The sequence below is a fragment of the Chinchilla lanigera genome, unplaced genomic scaffold (genome assembly GCF_000276665.1).
Source record: "Chinchilla lanigera isolate Chin_1 unplaced genomic scaffold, ChiLan1.0 scaffold00032, whole genome shotgun sequence".
In the NCBI taxonomy this organism is placed as follows: Eukaryota; Metazoa; Chordata; class Mammalia; order Rodentia; family Chinchillidae; genus Chinchilla; species Chinchilla lanigera.
This window is the reverse complement of record NW_004955433.1, coordinates 1120830-1136156: the sequence shown is the minus strand read 5'-3', so window position 1 is coordinate 1136156 and position 15327 is coordinate 1120830. Positions and strand designations below refer to the sequence as shown.

Sequence of the window (15327 nt, the reverse complement as noted above, 5' to 3'; positions counted from 1 at the left end):
CCGGGGCGCCGAGGCGGAGCTGGCTCGCGCGCCGACGCCTCTGAGCCGGAGTGGCCCCCGGCGCGCCTGGGTTCCCTCGGAAGCCCGCACGCGGGTCCATCGCCCTGCGCCGCGACCCTCCCGGCCTCTCCGCAGAGGGCTTTGATCTCACGCACACATGCCAACGCTGCTTCTGCGACTTCGGAGAAAATGAGCAGTCTCCCCCAGCCTCGGAAGAAAAGGGCCCACAATGGCCCAACTCCCGTCTGATCGGTGACCAGTGCCTCCTGCGGGCCGTGCAGTTCACCAGGACAATAGCCGCCTCGCGGCCGGCGCGGGAGAAAGCGCCCCGCGCCGCCGCGCTGCGCACCCCAGCTCTGCTTCCTTGTTACTTTTTTCCCACAGTTAAGTTCTCCGTTTGCTTCTTGAAAAATAAGAAGTTTTTACAAGATGTAGAGAAAATTTAAAAAAAAAAAAGTAAATCCTCGATGAAACAACAAGCAGAGGGACCCGAAGCCTTCTCTTTGGCTTTCTCAGTGGTGATCAGCCCCCGGGAGAGGAGCAGACCAGGGGCAGCGGGCTGGGAACCAGCTCGCCACAAAGACCTGACAATCACAGCCGCCTGGCCGTTGATAAAGCCGAGGAAGCTGAAAATAGCACACGGATTGGCTGATTACCTAGAAAGTGGTTGCTAGAAGAGCCCCGCCTCACACCGACTGGAGCAGAACTTCAGCGAGGCAGTGAGGGAGAGGCGTTGATACTTTTGTAAACGCTTTAGGCGATCCTGCTGCGCTGCCAAGCCTAAGCGATTTGGGGACGCGTGTAAGGAGAGGCCAAGGTGCGGCGAGGGCTGTGTTTACTTCATCAGAACAAAATGCAGCATATAATATACCAGCGGCCGCTCACCTTGAAATAAGACCCCCTACTCACTTTTCTGCTTGCTTGGTTTAATGGAAAGGCAAGGCAGGCTTTCTTCTTTCTACTTTGTTACCTACTCCAAGATAGTTTGTTACCCATTCTTTAAATGAAAAAAAATTTTTAAAGTAATGCTTTGTAAGTAGTAGAACTCAAGGCTGAATGTCGTTCTGATTTCAGGCTAGCCATGTAATTTTTAATAATAATTCTGTAATATTTAACATGACTTTATATTCAAAATTTAAACAGTCCAAGCTTTTACCTACAAGCTTCAGCCATTGTTATCAAAACAAATTAGAAGTATCTGCAAGGAATATATTTACTAAAGCTTTTTTTTTTTTTTTTTTTGCGGTACCAGGGATGGAACTCACGATCTTACGCTTGCCAGGCAGGCGCTTATGCCACTGAGCTATATCCCCAGCCCCTACTAAAGCTTTTTTTGTTTGTTTTAAAATATGCAGTAGCTGAGTGAGGTGGCAGGTGTTTGTATTCTCCACTACTCAGGAGGCTGAGACAGTTTAAACCCAGCATGGGAAATTTAAGTGAGACCCTGTCACAAAATGAAAGCTGAAGGCGGTGGCACACACCTGTAATCCCAGCACTCGGGGGGCTGAGGCAAAAGGATCCTTGTGAGTTTGAGGCCAGCCTGGGCTATCTAAGCCAGTTCAAGGCCAGCCTGAACTACACAGTGAGACCCTGTTTCAAAAAAACAAAGTAAATAAATAAGTATAAAAATAAATAAAAAGTAAAAAACAGGGGCTAAGGATGCAGCTCAGCACTCTCTGGATTCAATTCCCAGGACCAAAAATAGAGTGATTTTTTATCTTTGGGACAAGTTAAAAACTACTCTGGAGTAAAGTAGCGATTTGATTGTGTTTGTGCTTGACAGACTGACCACCGCTGTCCTGGTCAGGGGCCCCCAGCACAGCTGCGCCTGAGAACTCAGCACTCTCAGCCCTGCAGTGGACAGCAGCCGCTGCTCCTGCGCTTTCCCAAGCCTCGTCCTTGGGCAGCCAGGACCGCTTCAGCTCTCTCAAGCCTTGCTCTTGGCAGGAAGCCTCCAGCCTCTCGCAGAACTCCCCCGCCCCCATGACCCTCCAAAAGACCCCATCGCTTATGCAGAGCTGGTCTGGTGTCAGTGCCACAGGGGCCCACTCAGGTTTGTTCTGCAGTGAACCTGGCCCGGTGAGCTTGTACCTGTTTCTTCTTTTCCTTTTTCCTAGCAGTGCTTGTACTTAATGAAGAGTTGAGCCTAGCAAAGTCTGTGGTGTTCAATGTCCGTCGTATAGCGCGCGTTACTTGATTCTTACTGGTAACTTCACCGGAAGGGCTCATAGCCAGCAGGAAGAGTAAATTCTCCTTCTTATGCAATGGTGATGTTAGTGGAGACCTAAGGTAACTATTACCAGGAAAATGGGTCATCTCCAACAGGGAGTCCTAGGCAGCTCTGAAAACAGACACAGCCAGCCCGAGCCACCCCATTCCTGCAAATACCAGTTCTAGAGGCCCACAGATGCATTTCTTTTCCCCTTAGGCCAGCAGGACTTGGGATTCTGCTACTTGCCGGAGCGACAGGAAACAAAACACTGTCAAGTGCCTCCAGGTCTGAGGGAAAGGCTGGGTGCTTCGCTCGGTCTGAACGCAGCGTCTTGTTTTCTGTCTGCTCCTTCCCTCCTGCTTCCGCTTCCGCTAAGTAACTCCTGATGGAGTCACTGCTACTCCATCACCCAACTCCTTCCCTTCGTGACCAACACCCAGGCTCCTGCTTCCCCTCTCGTAAGAAGAATCCCGACTAAGTCCCAGAGTTCTGATCTGAGGCTGCGGCCTGCGCGGAGAGCCACGGCGCCTGCGGACCGCGCCCCGCACCCAGCAGACTCAGGAATGTCCTCTGCCCCACGGTTTTGGCTTTCTTAGAAACTGCTCTTGGTTAACATCATCTATGGAAAAATTAAGTTGTTCTTTTCAAAATTTTCATTTATGGGTTTTAATTTTAAATATTTGCTAATCCTTTTTCTCTTTAGTTTGGTAACATTTTTTTTTTCCTTTTCTAGGGGTGACGGTGCCAGGGATGGAACTCGGGGCTTCTGCATGCTCAGCACACCCTACATCCCCACCCTCTATTTTTGCTAATATTTTAGATGTCGTTTTCAACTTACTGTTTTTTTAAAAAGTACTTCTAAACTTAATGTTTAAAAGATTGAAAAATGTCCTTAGACTATGTCTAAAAATAAAGCCAGAGTGACATCTAGTGGTTCCTCTGGCTCAATAAATATTCATTAAAATACCCTCAGAGCTGGGAATCACAGCAAATTCAAGGCCAACCTGGGCTACAGAGCAAAACCCTGACTCAAAAAAAGGAAAAAGATGGAGTCATCATTGACAAGAAATGGTTAAATTATACCTTTGTAAGGTTATTTTGTCTATTTTAGAAAGAATGCCTCAGAACAATCCCAGGTTGACAAATATCAACCCTATTTCAGAGCCTGTGCAATCTCTTTCAGCAACTTTCCAGAGACAGAAAGAGACATGTCTCCGGTGTCCTCGTAATGCCGGGAACTTCCCCAGTGGCCCTGCCTTGCCTCTGAACACCAGGAGAGGAACTAAATGCCTCCTCGGAAGTCACCCTACTTGGAAGAGGTGTAAAAGTGCAAAGATTCGTTTTGACTGACCAGGAGCTGCCTGCTGGAACCCCCCTGAAGCACAGAATGTGGCCACTGCTCCCACACAGCTGGGGTTCTGTGGGACCCAGGATGGAGGGTGGGTGTGAGTCGGGGTGCAAAGTACAGTGCCTGCCTCACCAACGGTCTTCTTCTTTTTGCGACCAGGTCTTGGTGTGTAGGTCAGGCTGACCTTGAACTCACTATGCAGCCTGGGTTGGTTTCCACACAATCATTGTGGGTTTTTTTTTTTTTTTTTTTTTTTGTCTTTTTGAGACAGGGTCTCCCTATGCAGTTCAGGCTGGCCTTGAGCTCAACTTGTAGCCCAGACTGGTCTCGAACTCACAACGATCCTTCTGCCTCAGCCTCCCAAGTACTGGGATTACAGACGTGTGCCACTACGCCCGGCTCCACACAATCATTGTGGTAATCCTCCTGCCTCAGCCTCCTGAGTGTAGGGATTACAGGCGTGTGCCACAATGCTTGGCTATCACCAAATATCATAAGGGCCATCACAAAATAATCACAGCACAATCAATTCAAAAGTCAAATGTCTAACCATTCCCCGAGACAACTGTAAACTACAAATGTACTAAAAAATAAAATAAACCAAAACAAAACAAAATAGCCCATCAGTGCTGAGCTGTACCTTGGACAGCTTCAGGAACTCCGGTGAGCTGCCACCAGCCCCACACACGAGCTTGGGACTAGGCAGAAACTGGGACAGCTTTAGGGGCCTGGGGTCCATTCCCTGCTCCTCCTCTCCCCACCTTCCCCCATCAGAGCTGAGCTGTACCTTGGACAGCTTCAAGAACTCTGGTGAACCGGCCCCACCTCTGCTCCATCAGCTCAGGGGGCCACAGGGAGCCCCAGACAACCTCAAGGGCCTCGGTTGCTCCTCCCTGCCCCCACCCCACACCCTCAGGGGAGCTAAACTGAAACTCAGACAGCTTCAGGGGCCTCAGTGACTGCGCACTTACCCCCCCCAACACACACACACACTGCTGTGGGAACTGTGCAGGGTAGTGGCAGTGTACGGAGACATGGTGACCATGACCCACCCACTACTATACCCCAGTGGAAACAGAGCTGAAACCTGGACAGCTTTGAGAACCTCTAAGTAGGAGCCAAGCTGAGCCACAGACAGCTGTGGGAGCATTAGGTATTATACCCTGCCCCCACACACACACACACACCACTGAGGGAGTCACACCAAGCCCTGGGGACCTTTGGGTCCTTACCCTGCTACTACAACATCATCCTGGGAGTGAAGCTGAGTTCCAGGGAACCTCTGTATCTCTGAAAATGACAAAACGAAGGAGCAAAATGCAATCTCAGACCTCTACCCCACTCAGAACAAGTCCAGGAGATATCAACACAGATGAGCTTGGAAGTCATACACCTGAAATTTCTGAAATGATAGTAGCTGAAGTAAAGAAACAACTCCATCAGGGCATAGAAGACATCAGATCAGAAATAATCTCTGAGGTAAAAAAAGAAATGACAACAATAATGAAAGAATTGCTTAGCACATCTAAAGAAGACATAGAAAAAAATAGAGGAGCATAGTAAATAAATGGAAACCTTGAATGAACAGTATAGGAAAGAACTAGAGTGCATAAAACAAATTCAAACAGATATCCAGGAAATTAAAACTTCCATCGAAAGCTGGAAAAACCCCTTGAATGAAGCTGAAGATAGACTTTCAGACCTTGAAGACAGCATTGCTGTGAATGACTGTGAAAGGAAGGATCTCTTAAAAATAACAAGAAACCAAGAAATAACAATTCAACAGCTGCAAGATGAAGCAAAGAAAAACAATGTAGGATTAATACGTATCAGTGAACACAGAAGGTATCAGCACAAATGACATAAAAAGACTATTTGTAGAAGTAATAGCAGAAAATTTCCCAAACATGGAAAAAGAATTGGACATCTGAGTAAGTGAAGCATATAGAACTCCAAGTAGCCATAACCAAAGTAAATCTACACCAAGACATATAGTGATCAAGATCCCAGAAATGCAAAAAAGACCAGAATACTAAAAACTGTTAGAGAAAAGAAACAGATCACCTACACAGGAAGGCCAATCAGAATCACAGCAGATTTCTCAACACAAATCATCAAGTCAAGAAGAGCTTGGAGTGAAATATTTCAGGTCCTGAAAGAAAACAACTTCCAACCCAGATTGATGTACCCTGCAAAACTATCCTTCAAAATGAATGGAGAAATAAAATATTTCCATGACAAAGATCAACTGAAGAGCTTCATGAGCACCAAACCAACCCTACAGAGTTCTAAAAGATATTCTAGAAAGAGACAAAAAAGACCACAACTTTAACAACAACAGAAAGGAAACACCAAGCAGAGCAAGCAATGAAACAGAGGGAAACAAGAGGAACCAACAGCAGGATAACATGACAAAGATAAGCCAATACATATCAGCTATAACTGTCAATGTAAACGGACTCAATTCACCAGCCAAAAGAAGTAGACTGGCAGAGTGGATCGAGAAAAAATCCAATAATATGCTGTATACAAAAAACACATTTAACTCAAAAGGAAATTCATATACTGAAAATTAAAGGATGGAAAACAGTATTCCATGTGACAGGTACACAAAAAAAAGCAGGGTAGCTATTCTGTTTGCAGACAATGGGAACTTCAAACCAACAACAATTAAAAGAGATAAAGAAGGTTACTACATACTTGTGAGGGGAAAGCTTCAAGGTGAAGAGATAACAATCATAAACATCTATGCACCAAACACAGGAGCACTCAAGTACATAAGACAAATTTTAACAAACATGAAAAATGAAATAAGCAGCAACACAATCGTAACAGGGGACTTCAATATCCCATTGTCACAAAGAGATAGATCAACTAGACAAAAAATTAGCAAAGGAATAACAGAACTGAACTAAACATGTGAACAAATGGACTTAGTACACCTGTACAGAGTGTTCCACCCAACAGCATCAGAATATATATTCTTCTCAGCTGCACATGGGACATTCTCCAAAATAGACCATATGCTAGCACATAGAACATGCTTAAGGAAATGCAAAGGAGTTGAAATTATCTCATGCATACTATCAGACCATAGTGCAATGAAACTGGAAATTAATGACAAAGGAAATTGCAAGAACTCCATAAACACATGGAAATTAAACAGCACCCTCCTGAACAATCAATGGGTCACAGATGAAATCAAAGAAGAAATTAAACAGTATGTACAATCAAATGAAAATGTAGACACAACTGACAGGAACCTGTGGGATGCAATGAAAGCAGTCCTCAGAGGGAAATTTATAGCAGTGAACTCCTACCTCAGGAAAACAGAATGAACAGAAATAAACAATCTTATGCTGCACCTCAAGCTTCTAGAAAAGGAAGAACAAATCAAACCAAAAGCCCAGAGAAGGAAGGAAATTATAAAGCTCAGGCCAGAAATTAATGGAATGGAGACTAAAAAATGATACAAAGAATTAATGAATTGAAGAGTTGGTTCTTTGGAAAAATAAATAAAATTGATAAACCCCTAGCTAACCTTATTTTAAAAAGGAAAGAAAAAACTGAAATACATGCAATAAGGAATGAAAGAGATGAAATCACTACAGCTCCTGTAGAAATTCAGAAGATCATCAGTACCTACTTTAAAAATCTTTAACAGGATGGAAAACACAGAGGAAATGGACAGATTTCTAGGTATATATGAACTACCAAAGCTGAATGAAGAAGATATAAAAATCCTGAATAACCCTATATCAGCAAGTGAAATTGAAAATGTAATTAAAAAACTTGCCAATGAAGAAAAGCCCAGGTCCTGATGGATTTACAGCTGAATTTTATGTGAAATTTAGAGAAGATTTAATGCCAATCCTTCTCAAACTCTTTAAGGAAATTGAAAAGGAAGGAATTCTCCCCAACTCATTCCTGGAGGCAAATATTATCCTGATACCAAAACCATAGAACGACCCAACCAAAAAAGAGAACTACAGGCCAGTCTCCCTAATGAACACAGATGCAAAAATTCTCAATAAAATACTAGCAAACAGAATGCAACAAATTGTCAAGAAAATTATACACCACGACCAAGTGGGATTCATCCCAGGAATGCAGGGGTGGATCAATATACGCAAATCAATTAATGTAATACACCATATCAATAGAGCCAAAGACAAAAATCACAGGATCATCTCAACTGATGTGAAAAAAGCTTTTGATAAAGTCCAACACTTATTCATGATAAAACTCTGCAGAAAATTGGCATAGATAGACTTTACCTCAATCTGATGAAAGCCATCTATGAGAAACCAACAGCTGACATTCTAAATGGTCAAAAACTGAAAGCTTCCCCTTTAAAATCAGGAACAAGACAAGGATGCCTACTGTCACCACTCCTATTCAATACAGTTCTGGAAATATTAGCCAGAGCAATTAGACAAGAGAGAGAAATAAGAGGAATAAGGATAGGAAAAGAAGAAGTGAAATTATCATTATTCACAGATGACCTGATACTCTACATAGAAGACCCCAAAAACTCCACCAAAAGGCTTGTAGATTTAATAACTAAATTCAGTAGCATAGCTGGATACAAAGTCAACACTCAAAAATCAATAGCATTCCTATACACAAACAACAGACTGAGAGAGATATTAGTGAAACTACACCTTTCAAAATAGCACCTAAAAAAATGAAATACTTAGGAATCAATCTAACAAAAGTGAAAGATCTATACAGTGAAAATTACAGTACTCTGAAAAAAGAGATTGAAGAGGATTTCAGAAAATTATCTCATGCATACTATCCCATGCATACTGGAAAGCTGTTCCTTGCTCATGGATAGGAAGAACCAATATCGTGGAAATGGCCATACTCCCAAAATTGTTGTACAGATTCAATGCAATCCCAATTTAAATACCATTAGTATACCTCACAGATCTAGAGAAAACATTCCTAAAATTCATCTGGAACCAGAGAGGACTAGAATAGCAAAAGCAATCCCAGGAAACAAGGGAAAGGTAGGAGGCATCACAATCCTTGACTTGAAATTATACTACAAAGCCACTGTGATAAAATCAGCATGGTACTGGCAGAAAAACAGACCTGAAGATCAGTGGAACGGGTTAGAAGATGCAGACACAGCTACAAACACACTCAGCCACCTTATTTTTGACAAAGGGGACAAACATGTTCACTGGAAGAAAGATAGCCTCTTTAACAAATGGTGCTGGAAAAACTGGCTTTCCACATGCCAAAGACTAAAACTAGACCCATGTATATCACCATGCACTAAACTAAAGTCAAAATGGATCAAAGATTTAAATATCAAAACAGAAACGCTAAATCTACTGAAAGAGAATGTAGGTAAAACTCTCAAAGACATAGGGGTAGGTGGAGAGTTCATGAACAAAAACCAAACTGCATGGGAAATACTTCAAAGAATCAACAACTGGGATCTTACCTTATTGAAAATTTTCTGCACATCAAAAGAAATCACCAACAGAGTAAAAAGAAAACCCACAAATTGGGAAAAAAAATCTTATCCAACTGCTCCTCAGATGAAGGACTCCAATCTAGAACATATAAAGAATTTTTTAAAAATCAGGCCCCAAAAACTCAAAGACTCAATCCAAAATTGGCCATCTCAGATGAACACACACTTCTCAGAGGAAGAAATACTAATGGTGAATAAATATGTGAAAAAATGTTCAACATCATTAGTCATTCAAGAAATGCAAATTAAAACAACACTGAGATTTCATCTCACCCCATGAAGAATGGCTATCATTAAGAAATCAACCAATGACAAATGCTGGAGAGGCTGTGGGGAAAAAGGAACACTTCTCCACTGCTGGTGGGAGTGTTGATTGGTGCAACCACTGTGGAAGTCAGTCTGGAGATTCCTCACAAAACTAGGATTGGAAGTTCCACTTAACCCAGCTATTCCCCTTCTGGGTATATTTCCAGAAGAATTAAAAACATCATACCACAGCGATATATGTGCACCCATGTTTACAGCAGCACAAATTTGTCATAGCTAAATTTTGGAAACAACCCAAATGCCTATCAACTGAGGAATGGATAAAAAAGATCTGGTATTTCTATACAACGGAGTATTACTCAGCTATAAAAAAGATAAACTCAAGGCTTTTATGGGTAAATGGATGCAACTGGAGCCCATACTCATAAGTGAAATAAATCAGACCCACATGTGTAAACATCATATTGTCTCCCTGGTGTAAGAACATGAAAGAGTAAATAAATCCCAAAATGTACAATAGATAATAAGAAAGGGAAAGAAATTGCTCAAAAGAAGGAACAACTGGGATGAGGGCAAGAAAAAGAAAGTACTAAGGCATCATAGATAGATAGATAGATAGATAGATAGATAGATAGATAGATAGATAGATCGGTGGCATAACTGTACTGTTGGTGTCTGCTGGTTTGTTGAGGGGAACAATTAATGATTAAAAGTTTTTGGGTTTTTAAAAATATTTTGGCCAATTTTGCATGCTTGTATGTGGTAATCTGAGCAACTCATGTGACAACAATTTGCAGTATAATATCCATTGGTGAATTCCTACAGTCTTGCCTAGTGACACTATGTATTGTCCCTAATGTTCTTTTAAATTATTATTATCTTATTCCCTTTAATGATTTGACCAATCTTCTAGTCTTCCATCTGGTAATCTGAGCAACTTTGTTGAAGATAACAACATATAATATAACAACCACTGTTAATCTCTATCATTTGGTTTGAAACCCTGTATCATTTTTAATGTCCTCGCTTTGTGTTGTTTGTATCTTACTATTGTTCTTTTTTTTTGTTCTATTTTCTTTAAAATAAAAACAAAACAAAACAAATGAAATAAAAACAAATGAAATGTGCTGCCCTTCCCCTGGTCCAAAAGTGAGGGTTGGCCTAAGGGATGATTTTTAATTTTTCTTTCTATTCTGTTTTGAGACAAGGCTTCACTACATCATCCTGGTTGGCCTTGATCCTCCTGCCTCGGCCTGCTAGCCAGGATTGCAGGCATGTGCCACAGTAAGCACCAGGCTAAAATGTCCTGCCGTGCTCAAGGTAGTAGTTTCACAGGTGTCTGTAGCTGTCACAGCTCCTCATGATACACTGCATGGGGGCCGCTCTTCCTCTGAGAGCCACGGGGCTGTGCCCCCCGTTGTCGCCTTCAAGGTTTGGCTCAGCTGTCACGGAGGGGTCCTTCCCTGTTCTGCGATGTTGCCAGATATCCCCACACCCCTTCCTTCCCTGCTGTATTTGGCTCCTAGCACCAGGCTTCTAACCTGGTGGGCATCTGTAGCTGGGCTTCTCCTACGAAGGCAGGATTTTGGTGTGTTTAGCTCACTGATGCTCCAGGTTTATAGTTGGGACTCAACACTTACTGAATAAATTCAAGGTTCTAATTAAATTTATTTTTTCTGACAGTCTGTGTCTCCAACCTCTTTGTGCCCAGCACAGCCAAGAGACACTGGCTCAGAGGCCCACAAACCACTAACCCCAAGGTTCGAGTTTGGGCCCTCCCTGCGCATGCCCTGCACCACCTGAGGTACTAGATCGGGCGGTCCATGAACTGCTGACACTGCAGTTCGAGTCTGGGCTTTGCGAGCACCCTGACCTCCCGTAGGTCCCAGAAACAGGAGGTCCACAATCGCCGCCAGTGCAGCCTGTGCCTGGCTCCTGGGCACGCCATGAGTGGCCCGGAGACACGGAATCAGGAGGTCCATGATCCGCTAACATCACTATTCATGGCTGAGCACTGAGAGAACCAGGTATTCCCCACCTACTTCCTGGGAACAGAGCAGGTGACCCACAACCCTGCCACCATTACAGTCCATGTCTCCACCCTCTGTGCCTCCGGTGCAGCCAGGAGATACTGGCTCAGAAGGCCCACGAACCGTGAACACCAGGGTTCACATTTGGACCCTTGCTGTGCATGCCCTGCGCCACCTGAGGTATTAGATCTGGCAGTCCTCGAACTGCTGACACCAAGATTTTTGCATCTGGGATTTGTGTGCACCCTGACCTCCCAGAGGACCCAGAAACAGGTGTAGTGTAATCACCACCAGTGCAGCATGCGCCCTGAGCTGCCTGGAGACATTGGATCAGGTGATCTGCGATCCACCAACATCATGGTTCACATCTGGGACCTACGAGAACTAGGTATACTCCACCAACCACCCAAAGAGCCCAGAGTGAGCAGCCCATCTCAGTGGCCACTGAGGGGCAAGTGTGACCACCAGGAACACTAGGGATGCTAGGGACCTTTGCTGAGCTGCCAGGGAAGGGGGAGACTGGGTGCTCTACCTCTGACATGAAAAATGAGAAGATGAAGGACTAAAATGAAATCTCAGAACTCCACCCCACCCAGAACAAGTCCAGGAGACATCAACATGGGAGAACTTGGTAAACACACACCTGAAATTGCTGAAATGATTGCAAGGGAAATAAAGAAACAACTCCATCAGGCCGTAGAAGACATCAGATCAGAAATAACCTCTCAGGTAAAGAATGAAATGACAACAATAATGAAAGAATAGCTCATCACATCTAAAGAAGACATATATAAAAAAATAGATGAGGATAGGAAGCTGATGGAAACGTTAAATGAAAAATATAGGAATGAAATAGAATGCATGAAACAGATTCAAAGAGATATCCAGGAAATTAAAACTTCCATTGAAAGCTGGCAAAAAAGGGGCTGGGGATTTAGCTCAGCGGCAAAAGCGCCTGCCTGGCAAGCGCAAGGTCGTGAGTTCGGTTCCCGATACCGGAGAAAAACCAAAAAAAAAAAAAAGAAAGCTGGCAAAATGACTTGAATGAAGCCAAAGACAGGATTTCACATCTCAAAGACAGCATGGCAGCTAAGGATCGTGAAAGGAAGGATCTCTTAAAATTAACAAGGAACCAAGAAAAATCAGTTCAAGAGCTGCAAGATGAGGCAAAGAGAAATACTGTAAGGCTAATAGGAGTCAACAAAACAGCAGGAGGCAACACAAAGAACATAAAAAGAATATTTGCAGAAATAATAGCAGAAAACTTTCCAAGCATGAAAAAATAATCTGATGTACAGTAAGTGAGGCATATAGAACTCCAACTAGTCATAACCAAAATAAAACTACACCCAGACATATAATAATCAAGATCCCAAGCATACAGCAAAAGAACAGAATATTAAAATCCTCTAGAGAAAAGAAACAGATCACCTATAAAGGAAAGCCCATCAGAATCACAGCAGATTTCTCAACACAAACTATCCATTTGAGAAGAGCTTGGAGTGAAGTGTTACAGGTCCTGAGTCAAAACAGCTTCCAACCAAGATTGATGTATCCTGCAAAACTATCTTTCAAATTCAATGGAGAAACAAAATATTTCCATGACAAAGAACAACTGAAGAACTTCATGAGTGCCAAACCAACCTTACAAAGAATATTAAAAGATTCCAGACAGAGGAAAAACTAACCACAGTTTCAAGAACAACAATAGAAATGAACCCTCAAGCAAAGCAAGCAATTAAACAGAGAGAAAAAATAGGAAACCAATAGCAAATAAATAACATGACAAAGACAAACCAACACATATCAGTTATAACCATTAATGTAAACGGCTTCGATTCACCAATCAAAGGAAACAGACTGGCAGAATGGATTAAGAAACAAAATCCAACAATGTGCTGTATAAAAACTGGCTTGCCACTTGTCGAAGACTGAAAATAGACCCAAGTCTATCACCATGCACCAAACTCAAGTCAAAATGGATCACAGGGGGCTGAGGATTTAGCTCAGCGGTAAAAGCGCCTGCCTGTCAAGCGCAAGGTCGTGAGTTCGGTTCCTGGTACCGGAGAAAAAAACCAAAAAAAACAAACAAAAAAAACACAAAATGGATCACAGATCTCAATATTAAAACAGAAACACTAAATCTATTGGAAGTGAAAGTAGGCAAAAAATCTTGAAGACATAGGGGTAGGCAGAGAGTTCATGAACAAAAACCAAACCATATGGGAAATACTTCAAAGAATCAACAACTGGGATCTCATCTTACTGAAAAGTTTATGCACATCCAAAGAAATCACCAACAGAGTAAAAATAAAACCCAAAAATTGGGAAAAAATTTTAGCTGACTGTCCCTCAAGACAAAGGACTTCTATCTAGAACATATAAAGAATTTAAAAACATCACCCCTCCCCTGCAAATTCAAAAACCCAATCCAAAAATGGGCATCTGTGATGATGACACACTTCTCAGATAAAGAAATACAAGAGGTAAATAATTACACAAAAAAACATTCAACATCATTGGTCATTTGAGAAATGCAAATTAAAACAACATTGAGATTTCATCTTACCCCAGTAAGAATGGCTAGCGTTAAGAAATCAACCAATAACAAATGTTGGCAAGGCTGTGGAGAAATAGGAAGTCTTCTCCACTGCTGGTGGGAATGCAGATTGGTGAAACCACTGTGGAAATCAGTTTGCAGATTTCTCAGCAAACTAGGTCTAGAGGTTCCACTCAATCCAGCTATTCCCCTTTAGAATATTTTCCCAGAAGAACTGAAAATATCATATCACAGTGATATATGTGTACCCATGTTTATAGCAGCTCAATTTGTAATTGCTAAATCATGGAAGCAACCCAAATGTCCATCCACTGAGGAATGGATTAAAAAGTTGTGGTATTTTTATATAATGGAATGTTACTCAGGTATAAAGAAAGATAAACTCGAGGCTTTTGTAGGTAAATGGTCACAATTAGAGACCATACTCATAAGTGAAATAAATCAGACCTGCATGTGTAAACAACTCACTAGTGTAAGAACCTGAAAGAGTGAATAAAATTAGGAGGTATGATAGACATTGTGAAATGAAAGGAAACTGCTCAAAAGTAAAGAGCAACTGTGATGAGGGAAAGGAGAAAAGAAAGAAGGGGGAAATTATGTCTATATGTGTATATAGGTTAGCTGACATAGTTATACTACTGACTTCTATTGCTTTATTGAAAGGAACAGTTAATGATTAATTATTTGATCAATCTTGCCTGTCTATATTCGTTTTCCTGAGTAACCACTTTGAAGAAATCAATATGTAATACAACAACCATTGTTATACGTAATACAACAACCATCACCTTGTGTGAACTTCAGTATTGCTTGTAGTATTCTTGTGTTATTTTGTAAATGTATGTGCGTTTGTTAATGTTTTTGGTCTTTTATTTTTTTAAATAAAAAAATATTTCAAAAATTATTTTTTTCTGTGTCTATAGGGGAGAGAATGTCATAATTTTAACTACATGGTCATTACTGGTTTTGTTTTGTTTTGTTTTGGTCTTTTTGAGACAGGGTCTTGCTATGCAGCTCAGGCTGGCCTTGCGCTTACTTTGTAGCCCAGGCTGGCCTCAAACTCCCAACGATCCTCCTGCCTCACCCTGCGAGTGCTGGGATTACAGCGGTGAGCCACCAGGCCCAGTAGACCGAGAGTCTCTGAAGCCGGCGGTGAGACCCTCTTCTCAGGCACAAGGCTGTGGGTGACAGCACGTCTGGAGCTGCGCACCAGCCCAGGCGCCAGGGCGAGCGCTCCAGGGGACAGAGGGGCGGCCACGCCACGCGCGGGTGGTCCCCAGGGGCCTCTGCGGAGACTAGCGCGGAACACGGGGGGAGGGGGCGGAAAGGACGCTCGGTTTCCCGGGCGACGGCGTCAGGGCGGAGTCGGGGAGCGTGAGGCCCCGCCCCTCCCTCGGCCCCGCCCCTTCCCCGGGACCC

At 42.8% G+C, this 15327-nt stretch overlaps 1 protein-coding gene and 1 long non-coding RNA gene across 3 annotated transcripts in view; one reads left to right on the top strand and one right to left on the bottom strand.

The window, feature by feature from the left end:
* Window positions 1-568, bottom strand: part of Shroom3 (shroom family member 3) — a gene marked incomplete in the record, with an annotated part of 287861 nt that extends 287293 nt beyond the window's left edge. Inside the window, 1 exon segment of the mRNA XM_013516209.1 lies at window positions 1-568.
* Window positions 1-2835, top strand: part of LOC106148942 — a 3076-nt gene extending 241 nt beyond the window's left edge. The window contains exons 1-4 of one of the 2 annotated variants that reach the window (XR_001234740.1): window positions 727-817; window positions 1784-2053; window positions 2429-2497; window positions 2653-2835. This is a non-coding gene — a long non-coding RNA (uncharacterized LOC106148942). Of the gene's footprint in view, window positions 1-726; window positions 818-1783; window positions 2054-2428; window positions 2498-2652 lie in introns of those variants that run through there. The other variant, XR_001234741.1, reaches the window with a different exon arrangement.
* Window positions 2836-15327: the final 12492 nt, after the last annotated feature.